The sequence below is a fragment of the Macaca fascicularis genome, chromosome 3 (assembly GCF_037993035.2).
Source record: "Macaca fascicularis isolate 582-1 chromosome 3, T2T-MFA8v1.1".
Taxonomy (NCBI): Eukaryota; Metazoa; Chordata; class Mammalia; order Primates; family Cercopithecidae; genus Macaca; species Macaca fascicularis.
The window spans coordinates 161342342-161362843 of record NC_088377.1 but is presented as its reverse complement, the minus strand read 5'-3'; the positions used below and the strand labels follow the sequence as shown (position 1 = coordinate 161362843).

General features: G+C 34.5%; 1 pseudogene; it reads left to right on the top strand.

Annotated features, from left to right (window-relative positions):
- Positions 1-18248: 18248 nt before the first annotated feature.
- LOC102141568 (exocyst complex component 2 pseudogene) lies at positions 18249-19598 on the top strand (annotated as a pseudogene).
- The last annotated feature ends 904 nt before the right edge of the window (positions 19599-20502 follow it).

Sequence of the window (20502 nt, the reverse complement as noted above, 5' to 3'; positions counted from 1 at the left end):
TTTTGGCAAGAATAATCTATACTTTATTTCTATGTACCTTTCTTATAACAGAATGTTTGGATTTCTGTCAATTTATTAAAATACTATATGAATAAAGATTAAGTGTGTATCTATACACAAGAACGTCATGAGAGCCTTGGAAAATTGCAATACATCTAATACCTTGGCCTCAATTTGTAGAATTTAAAGACATTTATGAAGAATATACAACAATAATAGTGATATAGTAAGTATGCATATATGACTTTTACAAAGTGTCCAGGTTATTAAATATTATGTATATCAAGTGATAAATAAATCACTGACTCTGTATCTCCTACATAAATAGAAAATCTTATGATAAATTTTTTCATAGAATAATATTTTGTTTTATAGTATATTTTAATTCCCTGAGCTAACTGTTTCACTACAAAATGTTGGAATGACAGTATTTATTTAGACTATTAGGAAATATTTTAGAAAATTTAAGGAATATGTATGAATATATTCCATACATTTCCTATAATTTTATTGATAATATAAACAAATACTATTTTTATATTTACGTATAATCACAATAATATTTTTTAAATGCAGGAGGTAATATTTAGCTAGGAATATCAAAATTATATTTGGAGATTAAAAACTTAGGTAGGTTCAATTTTAACTTGTACTTACTGGCTTTCCCATCTCTTTCTCTTTTGCTTAATCATATTGGGTCATTTTTTATATTTCCTCACAATTTTTCACAAATGAACATCCCTAAAATGCTATGTATTTTATGGTTGCTTTAGATCTGGTGGCAGGTATATGTTATTTGATATTCCCTTTTATGTGTTTCTTTAAATGTACACACGTATGCTTTCTGATAAAAAATGATTGTGCAAATGACAAATTTTTCAATAAGTATAAAATAATGCCAGGCGCGGTGGCTCACGCCTGTAATCCCAGCACTTCAGAAGGCCGAGATGGATGGATCACCTGAGGTCAGGAACCCGAGACCAACCTGGCCAACACGGCGAAACACCGTCTCTACTAAAAATATAAAAATTAGCCGGGCATTTTGGTACATGCCTGTAATCCCAGCTACTCAGAAGGCTGAGGTAGGAGAATCACTTGAACCCGGAAGGCGAAACTTGCTGTGAGCCGAGATCGTGCCACTGCACTTCAGGCTGGGTGACAAAGGAAGACCCTGTCTCAAAAATAAATAAATAAAATAAATACATAAATAAATAAGGAATAATAAAGTAACTCATATAGCTAAATTGCGATTTTTTCAAACGCTTTGGCATTTTGAAATAATACATTTTGTAATGATGAAATGTTAGGTTTAATGAAATGTCACGTGTATGTCTTCAGCACTTGAAATTTAGACATTCCTAAGAACAAGCCAGGAACCTGAATTTGTTTTTTCACTGTACTTGTATATGCTGTGAACCTTAAATATAGGCATTTACATCTTTGTTAAAGAAATATTTGATTTAAAAACGATAATATAAATAAGGAAACTTAAGGGAGGCAACAGAACATTCTCATGTAAAAACATAACATGTTTGTTTAATACTTTTGACCTTTCAAAACACGCTTTGCCAAACAATTTATAAAATATTTTTATTTTTAAAGTAAACTCAGATAGTGATTATAAATAATAAAATAAATTAAAACAAAAATACTTTTCTAACTATATTTAGAACAGTGCTATCTAATTCTGTGTTTGATATACATAAAAATAAAACATATTTTGTATCATTGATATTTTTATCATAATTGAATGTGTTTTATAAATCTGCCATTAGAAAAACTATATAGTGTTCTTAATTCTCTACACTGAGTCATATTGTGTTACCACTGAATTAAACAAATATATGTAAGTGGAAAAATATTGCTGCTCACTGCAATTTAAATATTTAATTTAACGTTTATTAAATCCAACATATTTGACAATATGAATTTTTAATTTATACTAAAACAAGTTTTCCTTTAAATGTTCTTAAATGAAAATCATTTCTGCCAACAAAAGATGAAGAGAGAGAAAACTGGCAATTCTAAATTTCTACTTTATTCAACTAAGAATGGGAGGCGCTATGTTTTTTCATACAATAAATGATAAATCTTATTTAGTTTATAAATAATTAAGGGCAATGGAAACTGTGAGTATAAAATAAAAATCCTACAGCCTTAGTTGGTTGCCTTTCTTCTCACAAAATGTTTAAAGTGATCCTTGACATTTTCAGAACAGAGTTTGGGAATCCATTTATATGAACTTTCGATTGTTAAATTAACTACTTAGACTCTAATCTTAGATAATTTTGATTATGTGTAGCAGATATTTAATCATGGATTTGAAAGTCTAAGATTGTGATACTAGGACACCACTCTCTCTAAAATTTTATATTTAAAAAAAGTGAAAGACCATGTTCAAGATATTTTACTAAAAGAAACTACATACGCTCAATACATTCATCTATTGTCTATTTTTAGAATTACAATAAAATACTAGTACTTGAATGTTTTCTGTGATATGACTGTTTGTAATTAACATAATTAATTTACATAAATATACATGTATATGTATTTATCTTACAGATTGTTGATGAATATCCACATGTATAGTTTATTTCTCAGCATTGTTTTATTCTTAATGGAAGTTTTGTAAATAATAACATTTAATTTTCTTCCATTTGTTCTGTATATTCAGAACATACAGAAAACAAGTTGATTACTTTCTAAAATAGCACCAACCTTTGACAGTACAATTGTTTATCTGAATACAAAGTAATGATTTAATAGGGAATGTCAAATAAATCTTGTTGCTAGTCAGATTTATGGTGGAAAAGTCAACAAGGAATTAAGTCAAGAAAAGGAATAATGTTGTAGGTGCAAAAGAAGTTCATAAATTATTTATTGTCAATGGTAAAACTATTGGTATGCTCTGCATGCGATTTTGACTGAACAAAAACCTGTCATTCACTGTATCTCTAATCTGATATTTCAGTTAACTTAATCTTGGGAAACATTATGTTTTAAAGATTATGAAATTAGGGAAAAATGAACAACTACAAATATTTTCTTTGAAAATGACCTCACTCTTAAAATTATGATAGCATGTATATGTACCTATTTGGTTCATTTACTTTGCTGTTTAAGGTCCCATTATTTTAAATTATTTTACCAGTTTTATATTTCTACAGACACAGTTAAATAACTGATCATATAAACCAATGATATGAAAAATTAAATTCAGTAAAATCAGGCAAATGCTAAAACACATCACAATAAAATAGTTGTTAATCTAAACTTTCTTCTAAATAATTATTACTTTCCTGACATTGGTATAGCAGGATGTACCCAATAACCTATTTCTATGATAGTATAATTGATATAATTATGAAAATTAATAATCATAGTTTACCTATTACATTTTGCCTTTTCACTTAAAATAATAGAGGAAATTCAGACTCTCATGGCTAACACAATGTATACACACATAATATAAACTATTTAATAATTTAAAATAGTCATATACCTACTTATGAATCTGTGGTGATTTCCTATGAAATTTTACAGGGCAAGTAGTATAGTGTGAGTATACTATAGATGACAGCTCTGTACAATATTCTAATCTAAATTGGTAAATTGAAGGGTAGCTAATGATGATTATGAGTATCATTGCCTGTTATACTATATTGCTGTCAAATTAGCTTAATGAATTTCAAAGCATATTTTGATTGTGAATATAATACTGGTTTCATATATGCTTGGTTAGTAGAGGTATAACAAAACCAATTATCTTTACATGATGATATCTAAGAATTCAGCAATCCAACCATTTAAACAAGAGCTCAAACCTCAAAGACAGTAGTCTGTTGGTCAAACATCTTTCTGCTTCTCAGAGAATCCACAATGCAATCTCAACCCTGTGGATGTGTATTCTTCCATCTGCTTGAGAGGAAGATTTTTCTACAGTGTTCTTGTCAGTGTATTGGAGGCCATAAGTAACAACGCTGCTATCACTCAATTAGAGGGCAGAAAGAGCAATTTCTCTATAAGTACTGGTAGGTTAACCAAGTTGAATGATTTTGTTCCTTTGCTTATAAATGACTGTGCTTTTATCCCCCATTGAGGGATTGATTTGGCCTAGAATTTCCTTTTCATCAGAATGTGCTCACATAGAAGCAAGACACAGAAGTGAGAACTTATAGATTGTTCTTTCTCCACCTCCAACATGCAAGAAAATTTATGTGTTTGAAAATGTATATGACATTCACCCATTGGTCCATTGTTAGGACCATTCATTTACTTAATATGTAGACATTTTCTATTTTTTATATTTGGACAGCTAAAACTACCACATCTGATTGGAATAATCATTCTAGTATTTTAAAATCAGGTCAAATTATTTATTTCCAAATAAATCCATAAAAGTTGAATTATTAGGCTTATGAGCCTAGTAAGGCATATGACAATTCAAAAAAAATCAGATATTTTTTATGTCAGCTTAAATTTAGGTGAAATTGTGTAGCTCATATGTGAACTTACATTGTAGTAAGAACATCTAACATCATGAGATCTAAACTCTTAAGTTTGTAAGTGTGAAATAAAGTATTGTTAACTATGGGAACAATATAGTACGGCAGATCTCTAGAATGTATTCAATTTACATTATGGGCATTTTTATGGTTTTTGATTTGTACTACCATGTTGTTCTTTAATAGGATATATCAAAGTATATCATCATAGTATTTGAATGTCTTCTTTAAGCCTTACTATTTCTTAATCTGAATTATCTGCTTATATATGAACTAAAACATTACACTTTTAATTTGAATTTGTTTGTTTACTGTTAGATGGGCATTTTCCCATATTTTTGTTCATTATTTTTTGTTCGAAGTGAACTTTTCATTAAATTTTTCCAATTACTATTTGAGATCCTAATGTTTTCATGTACATTTAAACAAATCATTTATGCACAATATACAGTAACCAAGTATGTTTTGCTTAGTATTGATAATTTCACTTCATTTTATCTTAATTATGATATATTCTATGATTCACTAAAGTTTCATAATTTGTGCAGCACAACCTTGTAAATTTTGTGATTGTTGGCTAAAATTATGATAGATTTTTTATAACAGTTCTAACAAATATTTATCTTTCTGATAAACTACAAAAAAAATTATTTTTATTGTGTTTAACTATGTGATCTATGCTTTTTCTCAGCTTGAAAACATGTTCAATTATTTACTTTCAAAAGGTAGGTAAATTTGGATTTGTTTCCAATAATATGATAGATTATATAGAGTAGCATGTGACTCCCACTGATAGATCACCTACAATAACTAATCAAAACATAGAAAATGTTTTGAGCATGAAGTTTAAATAGAAGGAGGATTATGGAAAGCCCAAGAGGTAGAAAAAAATTGACAAGAAAAAATTGATGAATTTGACTAGATTAAAAATTAGGGATCTCTATTCATCAAAAAACACAAGAAAGAACGTGGACAAAAACAAAGTTAACAACTGAGGAAAGGCATTTGATACACCTAGAAAATACGTTTGAAACACATATAACAGAAAAACCCAAATTTGTAAGAAACTATAGGAGAAGCTATATGTGTATATGTGTGTGAGTATATATATATACATATATATATATAAAATAGATAAATAATTAAATTAAAGAAAAAGGAAAAGAGAATAAAATTGATGGGTTGTAAACATTTGACAATATGTTAAGCCTAATTAAGAATAAGTATGTAAGTTAAGACCACAATGAGATGTAATTGTCCACCTATAAGATGGCAATTTCTCCAAATTCTTATCATTAGCATCAATCTTCCCTTGAATTCCAATCCCGTGTCCCCAACTTTCTACTCTATTAAAACTGTACTTGGATGATTATGCTTGTGATTATGCTTGTTCAAATGCTTTTCTTGTCATATTTCCCATCTTTATAATTTTATGCTTTGATCGTTTAGGAACAAAACAAAACAAAACACGTAGACTCTTCCCTGACTACTCTCTTTCTCTCACATTCAGTCAGAGACATCCACCGTGTTAGTAAATCCATAGGCTCTACCTGTAAATTATATCCAGAAATTCACAACTTTCTCACCAGTTATTGTGCTGCCACCCAGGCAGAAAAACAAATTATATGCCAATAATTTCCCTGCTCTTCTCTTTCTTCATTATAGCCTAATTACAAAACAGAAACCAAAGTGACTCTTTGAATATATGAATGATATCTTGTCATTTGTCTGCTCAAAGCATTTCTATAACCTCCCATTTTTTTCAAAGTAGGAGCCAAAATTCTCCCAAAGGCTTTGCAATACCCAGCATCATCTGGGTCATCAGTAGTTCCTTCTGTTCTTTTACTAATTCATCCCACCTAGCTATCCTAGCCCCTTTGTGCGCTCTCTCTCTCTCTCTCTCTCTCTCTCTGTGTGTGTATGTGTGTTTAAATATATCAGGCACCCTCCAGCCCCTCCACCTTCTATTTTTTTAAATTTAATATGTGATATTATCATTTAGTAAACTAGTAATTTATTTTTATGTCTCCTATTCATAGTTGGCTTCTCCTCACTAGGATGTAAGCTGCATGGAAGCAGCTTATTTATTCTGGAATGTATCACAAGATGCTAAAACAATATTTGGTACAAAATTGTTCTTATTTATTAATTAAAGGAATGAATCCCTGTAATGCACATTTTACAATGCAAATAATGTGCCTGCTACTAAGAAGGCATCCAAAGATGTATTACTATTCTGGCGTGGTGAAAACAATCTAATGGGTAAGGAGGTAGGGGTTACAGTTTATTAGAACAGAGAAAAGCCATTTTCCAGGGCCCTAACTCCATACCGGGGTCTATAACTTTGCTAGAAAGGGGAATACATCTGTAGTAGTTACTTCAGAAGATATTAACACCTGGCTAATTTTATTGTATGGCAATGTCATCTCATTAAATTTTTCTATTTATAAATTTAAATAGGGATACTATGGGAATCAGTAATATAGTAAGTTTCTAGCCAATATTTTCTTAACCATGTGATTGTCATAGCCGCCAAAACTACTGCTTGGCCAGAAAGATTCTTCAGAATGTGGTTCAGGTTAGAGTCAGTATACAGTAGATCATAAATATTTGGATACTTCATTTTGCATAGTGCAGAGTTGCCTTAGAAAATGGTGGCAATTCATCTTAGGAGAGATCAAGCGGATGCATGTTTTTGGTTATGGAAGGCTGTTTCCCCAAAGTTTCCCAGCTCTCATTTTATTCAAGGATATCTAGATTAATAACTAATTCATGTCTGTGACCTGGCAAGAGGACATAAACTATTTTTGTTTTGTGTTTTGCTTTGTTTTATTTTTAAGAGGCTGAACTCAGGTCTTTGTTGAAAAGATAAAGATATTTTTCCTCCCTAATGAAAATCAATTAATGGCATAATGAATTTAATTTTATCTACCACCACCTCAGTAGGATTGGAAGTCATATTGGGATTCTGCTCCTACTCCAACTAACATTCTCATTCCAAAATAAAATGTGAATCATTTTTTTCTAAATAATGTGGTGTTTTAATCACCAATCTAGCTTTCAAGACTTTAATGAACGGAGAGCTTTGTAGGATGTCTTCATGATTTAGTTGGGAGAGAGGAAGGAGAATGATATATCCAAAACATATTCCAGTCCCTTGGAATTATTGAATTTTTTCCTCTATATTAGTTCAAGTGTTCCTGGCCTCCTGCTGACATCTAGAACAGGCTGTTTAAATCTAGACTTTCATTAGATGATCGAATACCATTGCCTATGAAATAACATAAAATACAAAATAATATTCATTAATTATTGTTTAATATACTGAGTCCAATAATTGAATGTACTGTTATGCCACTGTGGATCATAGGCTATACATCTTTGTATAGATACAGATCGTCTCGTTCCCCCTATATTTCCAGAAAGCAAATTTCAAATACACAGTGGAAACTAAAGAAATGTCTAAAATCCACTTTATGTTGCTCATGTGTATATTAGTCATATATTAGAATATACCATTAGAATGGAAAATGAATTTTGTCAAATGGGCATGTTGAACAGATTAAACATTTGAGTTGTATAAAATTTTGATAGGTAGACTTTAGTTACAGGATGGTTTACAGCTACAGTTAATCAACTGAGACTTGACAATTATTGTTCAAAACTTGTAAACTAGGGAACCTCTGATGAGTTTTGTGTGTGGGGATGGGTGGTTGATTGTTGAAACAGTTTGTGCTTAACCAGTTTGTACTTATCTCTTTGGGAAACACTGAATTATCCCTGAGTCTTTGAAAGCTGTTGCTGAAATAAACTTCAGCAGTTTGTCTATATATTTTTCTTTTTCCTTTTCTTTACTTCTTCTAAAAAAAATTGGGATACCTGTGCAGGTTTGTTACATAGGTATATGCGTGCCATGCTGGTTTGCTGTATCTATTAACCCATCCTCTAAGTTCCCTCCCTTCACCTCCCAACTACCAACAGGCCCAGGTATGTGTTATTTCCCTCTCAGTGTCCAAGTGTTCTCAACGTTCAACTCCCACTTATGAGTGAGAGCATGCGGTGTTTGGTTTTCTGTCCTGTTTTAGTTTGCTGAAGATGATGGCTTCCCGCTTGATCCATACCCCTGCAAAGGACATGATCTCATTCCTTTTTATGGCTGCATAGTATTCCATGGTGTATATGTACCACATTTTCTTTATCATTGAGGGGCATTTGGGTTGGTTCCATATCCTTGCTATTGTAAATTGTGTTGCAGTAAAAATACGTGTGCATGTGTCTTTATAATAGAATTATTTATATTCCATTTGACCCAGTAATGGGATGGCTGGGTTAAATGGTATTTCTGGTTCTAGATCCTTGAGAAATCACCATACTGTTTTTCACAATGGTTAAACTAATTTACATTCACACCAACAGTGTAAAAGCATTACTATTTCTTCACAGCCTTGCCAGAATCTGTGGTTTCTTGACTTTTTAATAATTGCCTTTCTGACTGGCATGAGATGGTATCTCATAATGGTTTTGATTTGCATTTCTCTGATGATCAGTGATGTTGAGTTTTTTTTTTTTTCATGTTTGTTGGCCACATAAATGTGTTCTTTTGAGAAATTTCTGTTCATATCTTTTGTCCACTTTTTGATGGGGTTGTTCTTTTTTCTTATAAATATGTTTAAGTTCCTTGTAAATTCTGGATATTAAACCTTTGTCAGATGGGTAGATTGCAAAAATTTTCTCCCACTCTATAGGTTGCCTGTTCAGTCTGATGATAGTTTCTTTTGCTGTGCAGAATCTCTTTAGTTTAATTAGCTCCCATTTGTCAATTTTGACTTTTGTTGCAATTGCTTTTGGTATCTTCATCATGAAGTCTTTGCCCATACCTATGTCCTGAATGGTATTACCTAGGTTTTCTTCTAGGGTTTTTACAGTTTTGGGTTTTACATTTAAGTGTTTAATCCATCTTGAGTTAATTTTTGTACAAGGTGTAAAGAAGGGGTCCAGTTTCAGTTTTCCGCATATGGCTAGTCAGTTTTCCCAGCACCATTTACTGAATAGGAGATCCTTTCACCATCGCATTTCTTTAGCTTTCCTGTTGTCCTAATTGATCACTGGTAAGCCACGGCTGGAAAATACACTGCATTTTATTGGCAATGTTAAGTTCAGATAAGCACTACTATAAAATTATCTATGGCCATATGTTTTAACCAGCTTTAGGTAGTCTGTGTTCAGTCATCTTTTACTGGATTAGCTTGGAGGTCCAAAGCTGAAATAGCATGATTAAAGACTTTGAAGAACTCACATTTGAATGACACATTGCAGAAAACACTTATAATATTTAGAACTTATAATGCATTTATAAGTCAGTGGCCAAAGATAAACAACTAAGACCAAGGGAATACATTCAATCCTAAATCTGTATACCCTGCAGTATCAGATATGAGTATGTCAGCCTAATTGGTAATTTTCCAGTATCTATTAGTCCAAATATATTTACTAATGTTATGTAGTGGTATAAATTGGTGGTTCCATCAAAATTATTTCCATATTCCAATCCATGGAACCTATGAATCTTACTTTATTTAAATAAACAGTCTTGGAAGATGTTATTAAATTAAGGATTTTGATATGAAGAAATTTTCCTGGATTATCCAGATGGACTTCAAATTTAATAATCATTGATCTTTTAAGAGATAAGCAGAGAAGAAGGTAGACGCACACACAAAAGTAAGTGATAAAGACAGAGGCATAAATTGGAGGCCGTGGCCATAAACCAAACAAGTTAACAACTACCAGAAGCTGTAAGAGGCATGAGACAGATTTTTCCCCAAGAGTGTCTTTAAGGGGTAGCCTGCACCCGCCTTGATTTTGGACTTCTGAACTGCTGAACTCTGTTGTTTGAAGTCATCAAGCTTATTGTAATTTGTTACAGGAGCCCTAGGAAACTAATACACATTAAAAAATCTCAGCCAATCTATTGGGAAATAGGAATAATATTCTTTACTGAAATCAGCATTGTATCAGGCATAAATGTATAGTATTACGTCTATGGCTGTTCTGTACAGAAAGACCACCTGTCTAGTCTCTGAAACTTTCTTAGCAAAGGTATTTAAGACCTTAGAAGTATTATATTGCTCCTAAAAATTGCCATATCATAGCATAAAATGTATTTTTCACCATTCTGAGTTTCTTAAAATCATAAAATGGACACAAGAACGTGTTTCAGAATGCCCCCCTCAGAAGTTAAGATTTTATATCTCAAATTGTGGCCCAGTTCATTTCCTTCTTGAGTGTACTTTAAAGTTCATATTATCTGGATCACAGTTGCTACCTTTGGTGTAACTATGTTCTTTCTTTTTGGTTTATTTACATTCTTCCCACACAATTATAAATAAATAAACTCTATTATACTGTGCTGAAATTACACAGATTGAGTTAGCATCTGTTGTCTTCTGTAACCTTATAAAATCACGTGTTTAATATTCATCTCTCACTGTAAAAGAAAAATGTAAAATGTTCTCTGACAAGATTACTTTCTTTACTGCCATATGCATATAACATAAAAGTGTTAAAATTTATCTCTACAGTCCAAGAAGTAAATATAAGTGAATAATTTTATATCTATAGCTGCATGCATTAGTTCCCTAGGACTGCAAAAATGTATCACAAATTGAGTGACTTGAACAATGGAAATTTATTATCTTAGAGATCTGGAAGTTAGAAGTGTGAGATCAAAGTGTTAGCAGGGTTGATTTCTTCTTAGGGTTGTGTTTTAGTGCGTTTTGTATTGCTAATACGTGAGGCTAGGTGATTTAGAAAGAAAAGAAGTTTATTTGGTTCAGGCCTCTGCGAGGCACAAAAGCATGCTACCAGCATTTGCTAGGCTTCCACTGAGGCCTCAAAAATGTTTTACTCGTGGTGGAAGTGAAGGAGGAGCAGGTGTGTCACATGGTGAGAGAAGGAGCAAGAGAGATACCAGGCTATTTTAAACAGTCAGAATTCATGTGAACTGAGCAAAACTTCACTCATACCATGGGGAAGGCACCAAGCCATTCATGAGGGCTCTTCCCCCACTACCTAAACACTTCCCACCAGGTGCCACCTTTAATAGTAGGGATCACATATAAACATTAGATTTGGAGGGGACGCACCTCCAAACCAAATCAGGTTGTGATGGAGAGTCTGTTTCATGCCTCTCTTCTAACTGCTGGTGCTTTTCCAGCAATCTGTGGTGTTCTTTGACTTGTAATTTAACACCCTGATCTCTGCCTTTATTTTGCCTGGTGTTCATGTCTGTATCTGTGTCTAAATTTTTTCTTCTTATAAGGATTGTAGTTACATTAGATTTAGGGACCAGTCTAGCAACCTGATTTTAAGTTGCCTATCCCTGTAAATACCCTGTTTCTCAAAGAGGTCACATTCTGAGGTACTTAAAGTGAGAACATCTTTTTGGTGGACATAATTCAACCTACACTACCTTATGAAATACAATATATCAAACACACAAAAGAAAATATTTATATATTGGCATATCTAGACATTTGCAGTATTTAACAAAAGGGCTAATCTTATGACTCAACAATTCTAATACTAATATTTATCTTAACAAATGAGTTAAAAAATGAAAACACCCTAATATTCCGTAAGAGTTGTTAATTTTTAAATTTAATTTAACTTTTTATTTCCAACTTTTATTTTAATTTCAGGGGTACCTATGCAGGATGTGCAGCTTTGTTACATGGGTAAACGTGTGCGACGGTGGTTTGCAGCACAGATCATCCCATCACCTAGATATTAAGCCTGGCATCCATTAGCTATTCTTCCTGATGCTCTCCCCACTCCTAGCCCACCCCCACTCTGTGACAAGCCCCAGTGTGTGTTGTCCCCCACCATGTGTCCTTGTGTGCTCATTATTCAGTTTCACTTATAAGTGAGAATATGCATTATTTGGTTTTCTATTGCTGCATTAGTTTGCTGAGGATAATGGCTTCCAGCTCCATCTGTGTCCCTTCAAAGGACATGATCTCATTCCTTTTTATGGCTGTATAGTATCCCATGGTGTATATGTACTGTTTTTTTTTAATCCAGTCTATTATTGATGAGAAATTGAGTTGATTCCATGTCTTTGCTATTATGAATAGTGCTGCAATGTATCTTTCTAATTGAATGATTTATATTTCTTTGGGCATATTCCTTTGGGGGTATATATATGTGTGTGTATATATGTATATGTGTATATATGTATATATACATGTATGTATATGTATGCATGTATGTGTATGTATGTATATATGCATATATGTATACATGTATGTGTATGTGTGTATATGTGTGTGCCTATATATATAGGAATTGCTGCATCAAACAGTATTTCTGGTTCTAGGTCTTTGAGGAATTACCACACTTGTCTTCCACAATAGTTGAACCAATTTACACACCCAGTGTAAGTGTGTTCTTTTTTCTCTACAATCTGGCCAGCATCTGTTCTGTTTCTGACGTTTTAATTGTAGCAATTCTGACTGGAGTAAGGTGGTATCTCATTGTCATTTTGCTTTGCATTTCTCTAATGATCAGTGATGTCGAGCTTTTTTTTTTCCATATATTTCTTGGCCCCATTATGTTGTCTTTTGAGAAGTGTATGTTCATATCCTTTGTCTACTTTTTAATGAGGTTATTGTAAATTTGTTTAAGTTCCTTATAGATGCTGGATATTAGACCTTTGTCAGGTGGATAGATTGCCAAAATTGTCTACCATTCTACAGGTTGTCTCTACACTTTGTTGACAGTTTCTTTTGCTATGCAGAAGCTTTTTAGTTTAATTCGATCCCAATTATCAAAGTTTGCTTTATTTCAATTGCTTTTGGCATCTTAATCATGAAATCTTTGCCTATGCCTAAGTGCTGAATGGTAGTGCCTAGGTTTTCTCCTAGGGGTTTTATAGCTTTGTGTTTTATATTTATGTCTTTAACCCACCTTCAGTTGATTTTTGTATATGGTGTAAGGAAGAGTTCCAGTTTTAATTTTTTGCATATGGCTAGCCAGTTCTCCCAGCACCATTTATTTAATAGGGAATCTTTTCCCCATTGCTTGTTTTTGTCAGTTTTGTCGAAGATCAAATAGTTGTTGGTGTGCAGTCTTAATCTCTGTTTTCTTATTTCTTATTGGTTTATGTGCCTGTTCTCATGCCAGTACCTGTTTTGGTTACCGTAGTCCAGTAGTATAGTTTGAACTCAGATATGGTAATGCCTCCAGTTTTGTTCCTTTTGCTTAGGATCACCTTGGCTACTTGGGCTTATTTTTGTTCCATATGAATTTTAAAATAGGTTTTCTAATCCTGTGAAGAACATCAATGGTCGTTTAATGGGAATAGCATTAAATCTGTGAGTTACTTTGGTCTCTATGGCCATTTTCAAAATATTGATTCTTACTATCCATGAGCATGGATTTTTTTTTTCTATTTGATTGTGTTATCTCTGATTTCTTTGAGCAGTGGTATGTAGTTCTCCTTGAAGAGCTTCTTTTCTTCCCTTGTTAGTTGGATTCTTAGGTATTTTATTCTTTTTGTGGCCATCGCAAATGGGAGTTCATTCATAATTTGGCTCTAAGCTTGCCTGTTATTGGCATATAGGAATGCTAGCGATTTTTGCACGTTGATTTTGTATCCTGAGACTTTGCTGATGTTGCTTATCAGCTTAAAAGACTTTTGTCTTGAGATGATGGGGTTTTCTAGATATAGGATCATGTCAACTGCAAACAAAGATAGTTTGACTTCCCTTCTTCCTATTGGAATATTTTTTTTTCTCTTGTCTAATTACCCTAGCCAGAGCTTCCAATACTGTGTTAAATAGGACTGGTGAAAGAAGGCATCCTTGTCCCCACAGAGCTACAAACAACTGTTAGAGAATAATAACATCTCTACTCACATAAACTAGAATATCTAGAAGAGATGGATAAATTCCTGGACACATATACCCTCCCAAGACTGAACCAGGAAGAAATCAAATCCCTGAATAGACCAATAATGAATTCTGAAATTGAGGCAGTGATAGCCAACCAACTATTTAAGAAAAACCAAGGTCAGATGGATTCACAGCTGCATTCTACCAGAGGTACAAAGAAGAACTGATACTTTTCTTACTGAAACTATTCCAAACAATTGAAAAGGAGGGACTCCTCCCTAATTCACTCTATGAGGCCAGCATCATCCTGATACCAAAAACTGGCAGAGATACAACAAAACTTCAGACCAATATCTTTGATGAATACTGATGCAAAAATTCTCAACAAAATACCTGCAAATGGAATCCAGCAGCCCATCCAAAATTTTATCCATCATGATCAAGTTGGCTTTATGCAACATTGGTTCAATATATGCAAATTAATAAATGTGACTCATCACATAAATAGAACTAAAGAGAAAAACTACATGTCATCAATAAATGCAGAAAAGACCTTCAAAAAAATTCAACATCCTTCAGGTTAAAAAGTCTCAATTAGGCAGTGCACGGTGATTCACGCCTGTAATCCCAACACTTTGGGAGACCAAGGCAGGAGGAACACCTGAAGTCGGGAGTTTGAGACCAGTCTGACCAACATGGAGAAACCCCATCTTTACTAAAAATACAAAAAATTAGTCAGATGTGTGGTGCATGCCTGTAATCCCAGCCTCTTGGAAGGCCGAGGCAGGAGAATTGCTTGAACACAGGAGGCAGAGGTTGAGGCGAGCCAAGATCACGCCATTGCACTCCAGCCTGGCAACAAAAATGAAACTACATCTCAAAAAGAAAGAAAAAGAAAAGCCTCAATTAACTAGGTATTTAAGGGACAGGGACATACTTCAAAATAATAAGAGACATATATGACAAACTCACAGCCAATATTATATTGAATGGGCAAACACTGGAAGTATTCCCCTTGAAAACTGGCACAAGAGCTGTTTAAATACATTATGATAGGCTGTATTAAATTTGATGAATGACACAGAGTTTTTAAGAGAATGAGATCAAAGATGGAAAACTTTTGAGGATAGTGAAGTTAAAAATCAAGTTTCAAAGCACAAATTGTGTGTGCCTAGAAAACAGCCACAATTCTGTCATTCAGATTCTTAATGTGATTATTTCTGGGGAGTGAGAAACATCTGGTTCATATCAAAGGGGTAGTGGACTACATGCCAGAAAATGCATTTTACTTTTGACTTTATTTACATTCGAAATGATTAAATTAACTGTTTTTATAACAAACAGGACTTATCATTAAATTATGGAGAAGAAAAAAGGTTATAGAGATTGCTGTTTTTTTTAAAATTAAACATCTCAAAGTAAAAAATTCAGTGGGTTTTTATTGCTGAATGAAAATTTATCTATGTCTTATAAAAAATAATGGGGATTATACTTCCTCCTATGCCTCAAGGACTAATCTTCCCTAAATCCTTTATTTGCAGAGTCTGAAATTATAGTATTCATTTATATTACTGAGCTCCTTCTATGTTCCAGGCATTGTTGTGGAGTCCCTACTGTGCTTATTTTGTGTGCTTGAGATAAAGCGAAAAACAAGATTAGCAAGAGGCAAAATTTCCTGTCCTCAGGAAACTTATATTCTAAGGGAGGAGTGATTAAAAATACAACTGTAATAGACATTTACAGGACATTCTACCCAACAGCTACAGATTAAAAGTAAAAGGATGAAGAAAGATACACCATGCTAACAGTACTTTTAAAGCTGAAGTATTTTTATTAGTTTCAGACAAACTATACTGACTTTAGTAACAAACAAAAAACTAATTAGGGATAAAGAGCACCTTTACGAAAGATAAAGGAATTGATTTTCAAGAATCCAATACAATTGTGTGTGTGTAACTAACAATATACCATCAAAATATTTTAGATAAAAAGTGTTAGAAATAAAAGAAGGCGGGGCTTGGCGGCTCATGCTTGCAGTGCCAGCATTATCGGAGGCCGAGGCAGGCGGTCATGAGGTCAGGAGTTCGAGACCAGCCTGACCAACATAGTGAAACCCCGTCTCTACTAAAAATGCAAAAATTATCCAGGCACGTGTCTGTAATCCCAGCTACTCAGGAGGCTGAGGCAGGAGAATCACTTGAACCTGGGAGGTGGAGGTTGCAGTGAGCCAAGATCGTGTCCCTGCACTCCAGCCCGGGCCACAGAGCCAGACTCTGCCTCGAAATAAATAAATAAATAAATAAATAAATACAAATCAATTATTATAATGAAAGACTTCAACACCTTTCTTCATAGATAAAGCAGATTAAAAAAAATTGACCTGAATACCACTGTCAACTTGATCTCATCAGCTTTTGTAGAATACTCCATTTAACAATAGCATAATACACATTTTTCTGAAGCTCGTGTGGATCACATATGACACATCTAATGCACTTAAACACATTTAAAAGAGAAGAAATCATACAATGTATGCTGTCAGACATGATAGCATTACACAGTAAATCAGTAACAGAAGAAGAGCTGGAAAACTCTCAAGTATTTGGAAATTAACACACATCTAAATAACACATGGGATAAAAAAGTCTCACAGAAAATAAATCAAAGTAGATAAAAATAAAAATTAACTTACCAATTTTTGTTAGTGTAGCAAATGCATTACGCAGGGTCAAATTTGTAGTCTTAGGTGCATATTTTAGAAAAAAATAAAGGTAAGATACCAATAATTTAAACTTTTATCATACAAAATGAAAGAAAAATTTAAACAAAGAATATAGAGGAAAAGAAATCATAAAAATTAACATGGAAATAGAAAACCAAATGCTGCATATTCTCATTTATAAGTGAGAGCATTCTACTTGATAAAGTTTCTTTTCTTTCTTTCTTTCTTTCTTTCTTTCTTTCTTTCTTTCTTTCTTTCTTTCTTTCTTTCTTTCTTTCTTTCTTTTTTTTTTTTGAGACAGAGTCTTGCTGTGTCACCCAGGCTGGAGTGCAGTGGCTAGATCTCGGATCACTGCAACCCCTTCCTGCCGGGTTCAAGCGATTCTCCTACCTCAGCCTCCTGCGTAGCTGGGACTACAGGTGCGTTCCACCCTGTCTGGCTAATTTTTTGTTTATTTGTTTGTTTTGGTTTTTTAGTAGAGATGGGGTTTCACCATGTTGGCCAGGGTGGTCTCGATCTCCTGACCTCATGATCCGCCCTCCTTGGCCTCCCAAAAGCTGGGATTACAGGCATGAGCCACAGCACCCATTCATGATAAAGTTGTTTTTCATAAGGGCAAAGCTGAGCAGTTTTGAAAGCACTATATATGCCTACTGAAATTAAGCAAGTATGGAAATGGATGCCAGATAGAGAGAATTAGGTTTCTCACTGTTGGAATTGGAGGTTAGACTTGAGCAAATTGAAAAGGCTATAATTATCAATGCCTTAATGAATTAGAGCTGAAGAAACCAGTATGGAATGTTCAGATTAATATAGGTAAAAAGGTTTACATACAGAAATATTTATAGATATGTTTCTATTCATAGGTTATTATACACACATACATGCCTCTGCTCTGTCAGCTTAGAAGGCCTAGAAGAAACAATACTTGTTTTTCCACTCTCAGTCTTACTCAGCCTGGTCTCTTTTGCCAGGAAGACTCATTACATACAGTGCAGAAACAGACATGCTTAAATGCATTCACATGGAATGGGAGCCTATAAAGGATGATCAAACACATCTAATAAAGAATCAGATTTAACTTCTAGAAATCAAAAGAAAAAATGAGAGGAGTATGTTCTTTAAATGAAAAGGGAATATGGGTGGATAGGCAGGAAAACTCCCAATATACTTTCGAATACTAACTCACCACTCAGATGTACAAAGCCACCTAGTAAAGACAGAATATATGTGCCCCTCAGCATCCGGGATGGGGAAGCAAAGCAGTACCGAGGCTGGGAGGTGAAGTGCGAGCTCTCCGGAGAGTGGCTCGCTCACGCCATCCAGACCGTAAGATTTACTCATGAATCATTGACTGCCCTTGAAATTCCTAATGACCTGTTACAGACCATCCAGGATCTCATTTTGGATCTCCGAGTACGTTGCGTAATGGTCACATTGCAGCACACGGCGGAAGAAATAAAGAGATTGGCTGAAAAAGAAGACTGGATTGTTGATAATGAAAGACTGACTTCTCTACCATGTCAGTTTGAACAGTGCATCGTGTGTTCTCTGCAGTCATTGAAGGGGGTTCTGGAGCGTAAGCCGGGAGAGGCCAGTGGTCTTTCAACAACCTAAAACACAGGAGGAGGTTTGCCAACTAAGCATTAATATAATGCAGGTTTTTACACACTGTCTGGAACAGTTGAGCATCAAGCCTGATGCAGATATAGATACTACACATCTCTCTGTTGATGTTTCTTCCCCTGATTTGTTTGGAAGTATCCATGAAGACTTCAGCTTGACCTCTGAACAGCGCCTTTTGATAGTCCTAAGTAATTACTGCTATCTAGAACGTCACACCTTCCTAAATATCGCAGAACATTTTGAAAAGCACAACTTCCGGGGAATAGAAAAAATAACACAGGTTAGCATGGCCTCATTGAAAGAACTAGATCAAAGACTCTCTGAAAATTACATCGAGTTGAAAGCAGATCCCGCCGTTAGCTACTTAGAACCTGGAATTTGTGCAGGATATTTTGATTGTAAAGACTGCCTGCTTCCAACAGGTGTCAGAAACTATTTAAAAGAAGCACTGGTGAATATAATTGCCGCGCATGCAGAGGTGTTCACTATTTCCAAAGAACTGGCCCCTCAGGTACTGTTCAAGGTGACAGAAGCAGTTTCTGAAGAGCTCAGTCGACTGATGCGATGTGTTTCATCCTTCAGCAAAAATGGAGCTCTACAGGCAAGACTTGAAATCTGTGCTTTAAGGGACATTGTGGCTGTTTACCTGACACCTGAAAGCAAGTCAAGTTTTAAGCAGGCCTTGGAAGCCCTGCCCCAGCTTTCCAGTGGAGCAGATAAAAAGTTACTGGAAGAGCTCCTGAACAAGTTCAGGAGTAGCATGCACTTGCAGCTCACCTGTTTCCAAGCAGCTTCTTCAACCATGATGAAAACATAAATACTTGCCAAATAAAGGAAGTCCAGGAAAATAACAAGGCTAAGCACTAGCTTTTATCATTCTCACTCACTCTTAATTTGATGTGTGTCACTTCACATCCACGTGTTGCAGTCCCTGAGGCCCTGTATGTTATCTGTGATGCAGTGTGAGTGCCGGTCACTGTGTTACACTCACAGGTATTGGAGGGGCAGCCGCAGACTTCAGGGTCCCCTAAAGGAAAGAGCAGGCTCTGTGTGGACGGCCAAGTCCCTGCCCGCCGTTGCCCCCTCCTTCAGCAGGTTACTTTCTCTCTGCCACCTCTTATCCGGTGAAGGATCTTGCTCAGTAGCTGGAAGAATGCTGCTCACACACAGTCTCTTCTCTGAAACTTCAGGATGCTCTTTGGTCACCAGGCAGTGGGAGCTGTAGACCAGCCGCGTGCACTTGCCCCACATTCACTGCTGACTGGCTTTACTGGAATAGGTTCAGGTCACCGTGACTTCTCTCACAAATCAGCTGCCCGCCCAACTCCATCATACCGTTGCATCTGAAAACTGAGGAATTCTCTATTTGTAGTCGGCTTGTCAAGGTTTTCAAAATTTTCTAAGGTTATTTTAAAGTCTCCTTTTTTAAAAGCTAAAATTAATGTCCTCATCAATGCAAGTATTTTTAGAGCACAGTGTAGCCATGTACAGTTTCCCTTATTTAAAATAAATAAAAGTGTTGGTTCATTTGATGTATGGGGGAAATCATAGTAACTGGAAATGAAAGTTTAATCTTTTACAAATGTGCTTGATAAAGCTGTTAAGAAATACACAGAATATTGTCTTTCCTAAGCATGCTAACTGTTGTATCTAACTCAACCATGAGCTAGATTTAAAAACTACAACTATGAATGTTTGTGTTATTTTAAATATCTAGTGCAGCACATTCAGCCAATAAAGAATCTGCCTTTAA